This window comes from Octodon degus, unplaced genomic scaffold, assembly GCF_000260255.1.
Source record: "Octodon degus isolate 3935 unplaced genomic scaffold, OctDeg1.0 scaffold00034, whole genome shotgun sequence".
In the NCBI taxonomy this organism is placed as follows: domain Eukaryota; kingdom Metazoa; phylum Chordata; class Mammalia; order Rodentia; family Octodontidae; genus Octodon; species Octodon degus.
This window is the reverse complement of record NW_004524610.1, coordinates 8800437-8811779: the sequence shown is the minus strand read 5'-3', so window position 1 is coordinate 8811779 and position 11343 is coordinate 8800437.

The following is an 11343-nucleotide window of genomic DNA, read 5'->3' as shown; positions in this document are numbered from 1 at the left end:
CCTACTAACCTGTTTTGAAACTGTCTCATTGCTAGTTCTTTCTCATTAAAATTAATAAAATATAAAATAAAAATGAATAAATAAATAAAAATAGAAAGTAACAATGACTGAGCACCAGAGAAAATCATTGTAAAAGAGCAGTTTCCTTTTAGAAATAGATTGAAGCCAGAAGCAAATGTAAAAATCACTAGAAATGGTTGATTATTATGGCAAAAATAAAATACTACTCGTTTTGAAAAGAAATTGATATGTGATCTAGAATAATTACAAAACATGTGAGGAAGACAACAGATACTTCATTTGTGTTATCATTAGAAGATAAAATATGAACAGATATTTTGTAAAAAGGAAATTCAATGTAGAAAGCATTTCAATATTAAAGAATTTATACTAAATATTAAAGGACTTACTCATAGGAGTTTTATATCAAACACAGAAATAGAGAATTTCTGGTATGTCCAAATTTGTAATACCTTGAAATGGTTAAAACCACACAGGAAAAGTTACCAATAGATTCAATTAGAAGTTAAACCCTAAAACCTTAAGTTGAGTACCCACAAGAGTATACTTTAGAAAGCTCTGATGATGAATAGAAACATGGTAATAAATGGCTCGGTCATGAATTAAATGTTTGTTATCCACATTTTAAGTGGTCTGAAGAACACTTTTGACTTTGGCATTTCTTAGGTCTATTTTCATAAGAAAAGCAACATGCACTCCTGCAGAACTAATATGCAATAGAAGTCAGGCAAACTCCACAAGTCCAGCTGGGTCACTAAGGAGAGTTTTTAATACAACCTGGTAATTCAAGGCCATTTCCCAGGGTAAAATGGCTGTGAGCCACAAAGATTTTTGTATAAAAATGTGGCTTATAATCCTGAATTCCATAGATTCTGCTCCTCAAGGGGGATCAGACTAAAATTTTAAGAAACACAGATGAGAGCTCACTTGTCCAGAGAAGTTCAACAAATTACAGACTCCTCTTGACCTAACCATTTATAAAGTGATGTCCTGCTGATACAGCTTTAAAAAAAATATGTCTCTAGAACATAATTCCTTTTTTCATAACCAACAGTCAAACATGAATATCACTGATGCAAACATCGAGTTTCCTGACTTTCAGCAGGTACCATTACATTTGTGTTCATTAATCATTGGGAGTCTGATATGTTTTTGTCCAAGGGAGGAAGTAGCTGGCATTACAAAGAGAAAAGAAAATTACATGTAGCAAGTAAAAGTCATACATAAAAGCTAAAAGCTCTAAACTTACAAACTGTAAAACAGTATGGCAAAAGGGTATATGAATGATTTAAAAAATCAAACCCAATGCACGTAAAAAAGTATAGATATCTATAGATAATATAATGAAGATTCTTTTAAGAGATAAAAATAGAAAGTAGAAAATCATATATGCAGAAAAATTGAGACCACCTTTCTATAAATCAACAAGGGCTAAACTCACAATGCAGAAGCAAAAATTCAGTTTGTGCCACAAAATAAAACTGCTGTGTTTTTGTTACAACAAAAGTTAGTTTTAAAAGTTGATTCAGGGAGTCATAGAAATGGTCATAGATATATCTGCTTAAATGTACACAGGAGAAAGCAGGGCCTGGTGACCAGAACTGTCTCCCTACCCGCGCTGGACTTCTCTCCCATGGCTAACTAATGTTACATGACAGAGCTAGCCTTAAACAGAGACATTTTCAAGGTAGAACTCATCTCTCACATAGCTCTTAGAGGATGGAAAATTTATGGCAGCTGCTGAAAGAAAAGAAACTCAAAGATCTAAAATCCAGGAAGATTTCATGTTCTACCAGGGCTCTTGGAGACTGCAAGTAGCCCCAAATAACACTGGGCACAAAACAAGGGCCTCAGACTTACTGACTCAGGACACTGGATCACACCAACAAGAGTAAGGAACTCAGAAGCTTTTGCTTTTCCAGTCTCCAGCTGAGACCCCAACCGAGACTGCACCTCGATTTCAGCCTAGAGAACACAGCCACGCTGCACCAGACTCCTGACATAGCAGACTGCAAGCTAATAAAGAAAAGCTCAAAGCTGCCAAGTGTGTAGTAATTGCTATGGAGCAGTAGAAAACTAATGCACTGAGGAGATTAGGTAACTAGCAATCTAAGTTTGAATTGAAAGCATGAAATATTAAAGACTAAAAGTACAGTTACTATAGAAGTGAATAGTACACAATGAAAATGTACAAAAGGTATGAACAGAAATCACACAATGATCCAGTTCTCCATTTTTAGTGAGAGAAACTACAGTAAACACAAAGGTCAAAAGCTATAAACATATTAAAAAGAAATTTTAATTAATCTCTCTCCATTCATATGGGATCAAGAGGAAAAAATAAGCTTCAAAAGGCCTAGTAAAAATTAATGGGAAGTTCTGATATCTTGGGCATATTTGAACTCTGTTCCCTCTGGAAAATAATACATTCTGTTTTTAAGTGACTGTGAAACAGAATTTTGCATAATCACAATTCACAAATATTATTCTCATCTTAAAAGTACTAATGTTAACTGAAGCGTAGAGATCACACAACCCAACAAGAAAATATTCAAGACAGAAGGACCTAGAGAAGTCTTAAAGGAATGCTAATGCTAAACCAAGAAGAAATAGTCATGTGAAAGATGTTTCCAGAGAAGGAGAAGGGAAACCAAGAGCTTTGTCTTCTGCATCTAGCAAAGAGCTTTCAGCAGAGAGGATACAGACAGTGTTGAAGGCTCCTGAAAGGTCCAGATACATAAAGAGTAAGAAAGCGCTATCGGAAGTGTTGACAGTCGAAGTTGTTGATGTCCTTATCAAGGGATATTTCAATGGAGAAGGCAAGAAAAGGATTAAAGCAGCCTTTCGCAGAAATTGGATAACAAAAGTGAAGAGAGATATAAGATGGGGAAAGTGAGGTCAAAAAATTACTTTTAAGTAGATGGAGAAGACCTGGGCATATTCAGCACCTGTGGGAAGGACCTGGAAACCAGGGAAAGAGAGATTTGTGAAATGGAAGGGCTGATGAAAGAAATGATTACTTGAAACAGAGCTCCGTGTTCAGGTAAAAATCCCTCGGGGTCTAGAGGTGAAGTAACAGAGACTGAAGATCAGACCTGGCACCTATGGTCCACCTGGAAAAGACACTTTCAAAGCAGAGAATCCAGTCTATACTGTTGATTTTACTTGGGAGGATCTGAGCAAGATAAATTCTTGGTGTCGTGTTCTTCCATGGCATCAAAATCCTTCTCATAATAACAGTGGAAAGGTAAATTTAGAACAAGATAGATGTGAGCTTTCATTTTCATTGGACAAATCTCTCTGCTCTCCAGTTTTCCCACCTGGAAAATGTGGAAGTTAATTTGTCACCATGCAATAATCAAGTGACTAAGGTGGTGAATATAAGGCACAGAAGATAGTGGCTGATGTGTAGAACAGAAAATACCCCTTACCACATCCCTGACCGTCACACACATAGCTCATTCTTGAGAATGAAAATAAGTACAAATGACTGAACCGGCACCAAGGTGGACTCAAACTTGTAATTCTCCTGCCTCAAGCCCTGGGGTAACTGGGGCTGTGGAGCGTGCCCTGACTTTCAGCTCGTGCATAAACTCTTTTGCTTGTTCTCGCAGCCGTGTTCTCACACTTATGCTAATTGTCATCATGCTCACATGTAGAAATCTAATCCCCTGTGCTCATTTATCAAGAAGTGGGGGCCTTGGCGGGTGACAGACTCATTGTAGTGAGGGCTGCCCTGGCCATGAATCCTAAGATTGGTGCCCCTACTTTTTGAGACAGAGTCTCAGTTTATCATCCAGTTGGCCTTGAACTCACTATGTAGCCCTGCTTAGCCTTAAATTCACCACGATCCTCCTTCCGCTGCCCCCCTAGTTATGGGGTTACAGACGTACACTACCATATCTGGCTGATGACTGCCCTTTTAATGACAGAGAGATGTAAGGCTTTGTGGGTCCCCTTTTCTCTCCTGCCGTGTAAGGACACACCGTGGTGCCAGGCATAGAAAACAAACTATCTGGGCTGGGGAGATAGCTTAGTGGTATAAGCGTCTGACTGGCAAGTGCAAGGTTCTAAATTCAATCCCTAGTACTGAAAAAAAAAAAAAAAAGACACCAGATACTAATTTTCAAAGCCTTGATCAAGCAATCTAGCAATGGTGGTATTAATTTTCTGCTCTTCATGAATTAAGCAGTCTAAGATTTTCTATTTCAGCACCTCAAAATGACTAAAATACTCTATCTGACACTCCAATGTATTGTAAGTATAAATTTAAGCTGAAACTTATACCAAGGAGAGACCAAGCTGGCAGATAAACAGCTACGTACCTAAGTAACAGGGCAAATGATTAACAACTATAGGTAGTATTATCCAAAATCTCCTTATTTGGGCAATTTTTAGAGGGCCTTTAAAAATAGTACTCCAGAGTTTTCTATATAATTTTGCTAGTACTATGTCATTTCCTACCATCATTACTCTATTTTATTTATTTATTTATTTATTTATTTATTTATTTATTTTTGGCAGAACTGGGGATCGAACTCAGGCCCTTGCGCTTGCCAGGGGAGCACTTATTCCACTGAGTCATCTCCCCGGCCCCATTACTCTATTTTAAATGTTACATTTTATCATGAGTATATGAGAACTGAATAATTTGATAAACTCATTAAAACAGAAAAATATCTTCAGTGAAGCCAAAGTTTGGAGAAAACTTATGAAAATATCATGTTCATAGGAGTTAAGCAGATTTTAGGGATAAATTTGGCCAACAACACTGTCATAAGTGAAAAATATCACTATTATATAACAGAAATATGATAGTTTATTGTCACAAGAGTGGATGCTGAGAGCACAATTCATCATTCTGTCTCAGGATTTTCATGGCCCAAACAATAGTTTTCATCTCATAATTACATGGGAGAGCAAACGCAGTGCACACTCTAACTGGTGCTGACGGGACTCAGGTATGGATGTACGCATGGGTGTGAATCTGGACACACAGTAGAATTTGAATGACCAACTTGACTTGCAAAGAAAGAGGTGCTCATGCAGAAATGAGATTTGGTGTCATGCTCTGAAAGTAAGAACTAGATCTGAACTTGGACTGTCTTGTTTGCAGACTGTCATCGTCTGTATGCGCCAAAGATATAGAACCAATAGGACAGTACACACATATCGAAAGAGACTTATTTTAAAGAATTTTGTAGTGCACCTATGGAGGCCTGCTGAGACCAAACTCTGATGCAGGAGAGCAGCAGGCTGGATATCTAGGATGGAGCAGCAAGCTGAGTCCCAAGAAGGTGTGCTCCCGAGCAGGAGGAATCAGTGTTGTCATGAGGTCCAAAGGCAGGGTACCAGCAGTCTCTCCTCATGTAGGAGTGGGCAGCACTGCCTTCTACGCAGCCTTTCTGCAGCATAGAAGAGGCCGATTCGCTTTAGGGAGGCCAATTTGCTTTACTCAAGGCCTACTGGTCAAAGTATGAAGGCCACCAGAATATCCCGAAGAATGTCAGAACAAGTATCTCAGCACCATGACGCAGTCAACCCATAAAATGAGCCATCACACTACCATGCAAATTTAAGGAAATAACAGACCCTCTCTGTACCTCAGACTCTGCAAAATAAAGTTAAATCATATTTATCTCTTATAGTCCCAAAATTATAAACATGTAGTCAGCACACAGGAGGCAATTAACAAATATTTGTGCTCTACATCTACGTAATTTATAATCAAAGTCCCTAAGGTGTAATTGGTGTCATTAAAGTAAAACTACAAATGTGAAAGAAAAAAGGGACTAGGTTTCCAATATGTGTGCCACTCACAGCTGATAAAAAGCAACAGCATGGAGAACATCTACTGCTCCCTTCTCTGCTCACAATGGACTGTATTTTTCAGTGTTCCTTTCATTTGATTTAAGGCTCCGTTTGGTGTGATGCCTAACCCCATACCTAGGCATGTGTTAGTGATGAGGAACATACACTTTGCCATTGTGGAGCAGGCAGCCCTGTCAAAATCCTGTGCACGACAGTAAAACAAGCAGAGTTTCTCTGTCAAAAAAAAAAAAAAAATGCTTCACTGTATTGCCCAACTAAAAACAAAGCAATATTAACGACCTTCTACTTGGAGATTTAAAATAGAATTTTTAAGGGTGGGTGAATGCAGCCAGATAAAATAGAAGCTGCTCTTAATCCCTAACCTTTCCTCCAAATTTAACCAAAGGCACTTTCTGAGGTTTGAGGAAGTTCAGCATTTTCCCCCCATCACTCTTCATTTGTGCCTCTCTCTGCAGTTTTGGGTTCCAGCTGGAATCAAACACCCTCAAAAAACCCAGATGAAGCTGTTCTCAGAAGACGTCCAGCCATGTGTCAGAACTTGAAAGGTCCAAATAGTTCAGATAAGATCTGGGCTCAGCAGCCAAGCACTTGGATTCGAATCTGAACAGAACCTTCCAAGTTTTGCCCCATTTTCGCCCCATAACTGGAAATAAATATTTATTGCCTCTGATTGGCTCACCGAGCCTGAAACACATCTGGGTCTCTCGCCATGTTAAGCCATCACATGTCTGACATTCTGCATGTTTTTGTGGAGTTATTTGTTCGATAAACTTCTAATAAATTAAGTTACAGTCAAAGGAGAAATGAAGAGTTTGGTGATTTATTTACACGTCTGCCAATTACATCTAGTATTTTATACTTAAAGACATGCAAGTTAGGCTTAAAGGAAGAAATCACCAAATTCCACAGCAAACAGACGCGTACAGTGGAGAAGATGACGCAGAGCTGGCATCATGACACAGACCCAGAATCCTCCTACTTTGGAGGATTGAGGTTTGAGGATCAAAACTTCGAACCCAGCCTGGGCCACTTAGCATCACGGCTAGAACTTGTCTCAAAATAAGGAAAGAACAGAAAAGTCTGGGAACATGGCTAAATGAAGACACTGGGTCTAATTCTCAGAATCATAAACACAAAAATCAATGATTCGCTAACTTCTTTCCCCCAGTGTAGCCGGCATGTTTAAATGTGTAATAGGTGGGTATTTCAGAACCTGGATGGAAAACCAAAACCAGGTGTTCACTTTTATTTAAAATTAAGGTCCCATTTAAACCAGCTATTCCTCTACTGGGAATTTTCCCAGAGGATCTGAAAACATCCTATCATAGGGATGTATGTGTGTCTATGTTTATAGCAGCACAATTTGTGATAGCCAAATCTTGGAAACAACCAAGATGCCCATCACCTGAGGACTGGTTGAAAAGATGTGGTATTTTTACACAATGGAATATTATTCAGCTATTAAGAATGATAAACTCGAAGCCTTTATATTGAAGTGGATGCCACTGGAACATATACTCATAAGTGAAATAAACCAGACACACATGGGTAAATATCGTATAGTTTCCCTAGTATAAGAACTCAAAAGAAGAAATACAAATAGAAAGATATAATACAAGTAAAAGGAAAGCAGGATCTCGAGGACTAACTAATCAAGAGAGGGAAAGGAGAAGAGCTAGGAAACATGACAATGTCAAGCCATACAGTTATATGTAAAAGATGAGCAAGGCAATGATCCTGAGAATATTCAGAATATTTTTGAATCTAGCAGTTAATTGGAAAAATTCTCACCCTGACTAACTATATATACTGATAGCTGTGAACTAAGCAACTGCACTGCAGATAATAACCTGTAATAGTAGTTTCATGCTTGGAGTGCCTATCATTCTGGTCTTCTGAATACGGGTTGCTTATCATGACATGCCAGTTGCTGCTGTGCTGTCTCTCAGGTAGATGATTGTTCAAAAAGAAGGGGGTCGTGAACGAAGGCAAGAGACAGGAAAGGGAATATTGTGGGACTGTCCTGCTTCAAGGTTGTATATGGTTAGATTTTTGGACTTAAGTGTAAACATAAGAAGTATATCATTCTTTATGCCTATTTTTTAAAATATATTCTAATTTTTAAATGTTTTTTCATCATATTCTCTAGGGACTTAAAGTTCAACATATCAATACTTGATGAAAAATACCTGTTCCATGTTATGCCTAAGATGTTTAATATTCAGACAGATAGTGAAGTTAAGCTTAACAGCCTAGATTGTATGGTAATAACAATAGGCTTGTCTTCTGGATGGCTAACAACCTAAATTTGCAGACCAAAATTAGAGAAAAAGGAGGGCCACAAAGAAAGCCAACATTTTGGCCCTAGCCATCCAAGGTCAATTAAGACACAGGACATATGAGAACTTGTACTATAACATCATATAACTCAGTAGTGCCCCAAATTTTCTGATCAAGGAGATTGTGGGGCCAAAGAGGAAAGTGATCGATGATGTAGAGTGTGCCTAAGGAGAGTCACATGGAGAGAAAACATTCTCTCAGGCTTTCACATTGGCCAAGCAATGGCCGTGACTCATCCACATGGCTGACACTGACAAAGGTTCTACAATCTGAGGTATAGGATCTCAGGATAAATCCTGAGGGGATTTCACTGACCTCATCAGACCCAAAAGCTACAACTCTTGCTGCATAGGTCCTGCTTTACCTTGGTCTTAGCCATTCAGCAGAAAAGTATAAAAATGAAGTATAGGAAGTAAAGCCATGCTGTTATGTTGAGTGGTAGGAAACTCAGGTCAACAATTTCTGACATTGCCAGTGAAGCAGAAGACCCAATGCTATTATGGACTACTGGACTCTTTTAGAATATTTTGCTGAGTTTATACACCTATAATATTTAAATGATGGAACTTAACAAAAAAAGTGGATACAGATGAATGTCCATTTTGTATCTGTGTATTCAAAATGGTTAGGGTAGATATATAGTTACATTCTCATAATGAATAGAGGGATTTGTTCTAATGCTGTTTGTAAGTAAGATATCATGTCCACATGTTGTACAGCAATTAACCACTAGGAAGAATGTATGCAATGTGTTAATTATTGAAACTGTCCTACCAATTTGGTTTGAAACTGTCTCATTGCTATTTGTTTCTCAATGAAATTATGGAAAAAAATTAAGGGAAAGATCAAAGGTCTTGGCTCAAGACAGCAGCTGAGCAGAATGTAACTCAAGATCCCAAAAATAAGGACACAAAGGAAAAATCTTGACAATGAGGAGAAAAGGAAAGGGGTCATCAGTGTTAGGGAACTGTAACAAATTTATGCAAATCAGAACTAAATTGCAAAGAGGTCACGTGATTAAGACAGACAGGAAAGGGTGTCCCAAGACACAGAAAAAAGACAGAGAGAAGGAAGCAGAGTTCCTGCCCACTGTGAACCCAACACAAGCGCGGGGTCAGCCATCAGAGTCAGGTGAGAGCTACAAGGGTGCAGGGGCGCGGGAAGCCAGCTCGGGACTTGCGGCAGCTGCCTTTGCATTGCCCCGTGTTTTCATTTGCGTGGGGCACCACCATCCCCATGGGGAACCCCCATGGGCGCAAGTGCACAGCACACAACAAGTTGTCCACATTGGGTGAGATTTCTCCATCACAGCAGAAAACTCTTGCAGGCATAAGTGAAGGACAGGGCAGGAATGGGAAAAAAATTTAAAAACAAACATAGAAAATCATTTTTCAAAAGTAGTGAATGGAGAATATACAAGCCCCTTAGACCATCCTCATAATGTTGGCTTTTTTGTTTTGTTTTGTTTTGTTTTGTTTTGTTTTGTTTTGTTTTTGTGGTACTCAAGATTGAACTCAGGATCTTGTGCTTGCCAGACTAGTGCTTATTCTACTGAGCTATCTCCCCAACCCTCATCCTTGTGATTGTTGTAGGCTTGAGTAGTTTTTAATTTTTAAAAAGTTAAGTTTTTGTTGTGTTCTTTTGAAATACACAATACGGTATGGTACAAATCAAAAGTCAATCATTTAGAGACACATGCTCCAGCTAAGCGATGAGAACCAATATCAAATTATTGAGGAAGTAAAGCAGTCCTGCTTCTGGTAACTTCATGCTGATATTTTTGTGACCTAGGAGGATTCCCTGACAAGCTGGAGTTCTTATTCTGAATGACTAAGTGGCATGCACACAGTAGTGTGAGACACGTGGAAATGAAATTCTAGTCCCGTGGAATTCAGCTGCCTAATATTCATGTAGGCATCCCTCCATCTGCCTTTCCTCACCTCTAAATATCAATGGTTTGTTTCTCGAAGTACCCAATAGTTTTATAGCTCTGAGAAAAATTTTTTTAAAAATTGTTAAGGAAATGAAGGGAAGAAAGACACTAGAGAAGGAAGGGTATTGGACTTAATAAATATAATTAAAAGCCATTCAGGCAAAGTTCTGGAAATGCTGCAAGAATGAAAGAGAGTTTAGGGCAAAAGTAATACTCTATAGCAGCAGAAGTAACCAAGCATATTAATGTGTATTAAGTACCAAGTAAGGTAAGCATTCCATTAAGGCTGGGGAGATAGCAGGGGAAAAGTCAGCCTTTATGTCCCTGATTCCTGTACCAATAAAGGTGGAAAATGAGTGAGAAAGCAGTGATTTTGGAGTGGGACTGGGATGCATTAGGGAACCCTAGAACATCTACTCTCAGCCTAGGATTAGGAATGGCTTCTCAGTAAGACAGGGCTGTAGAAAGAGAGATGCTGCCAGTTAGCTCGGTAAGCAGAGGTAATTAATGATGGCTAGAATAAAAGCTTAAGACCTATGGAGCCAGAATTGCATTGTCATGACCTATATAGTCACTCATAAAGTAAAACATGGTGAAATTTACAAATGAACAATATAGAATATGATGTTTAATGTAATATAAAAATACTGCAATTTATATAACATGTAAAAATGTTCATAAGCTTATAAGATTTATTAAAATAGAACCAAGCAAGGTGCTGTGGAATGGCTTCAAGCGCGAGCTCCGCAGTAGGAGCCTGCAGAAGGTCCAGAGAGAGAAAGGCCTGCAGACCACCAGCCACGGACCAGGGCAGGGCAGGGCTCTGCCTGCTGCAGGTTCTCTGAACGTAAACAGTCAGGTCCAAACTTCAGACTGAGAAGAACACCCGGGTCCCCAGAAAACCACACACCTGCAGAACTGGTTGTGGGGGACTCAGTAAACAGAAGAGAAAGAATTAGATGGAACCAGAAACACTGATCAGAAATTGAACTCTTTGTTCACCAAATCATGGGAAAATAACCATATACATTTAAGCTGCGGCCAAGAAATGACCAGAAGGGCAAAACACACTAGGTAAGCTTTGAACTCATTTGGTATATTCAGGAAATTTTTTAACTTGGATTTCAAGAAATACAAGGGCCAGAGAGAGAGCTCAGTAGAATAAGCACTTGCCTGACAAGATCAAGGTCCTGCATTCAATCCCCGGTACTGAAAAA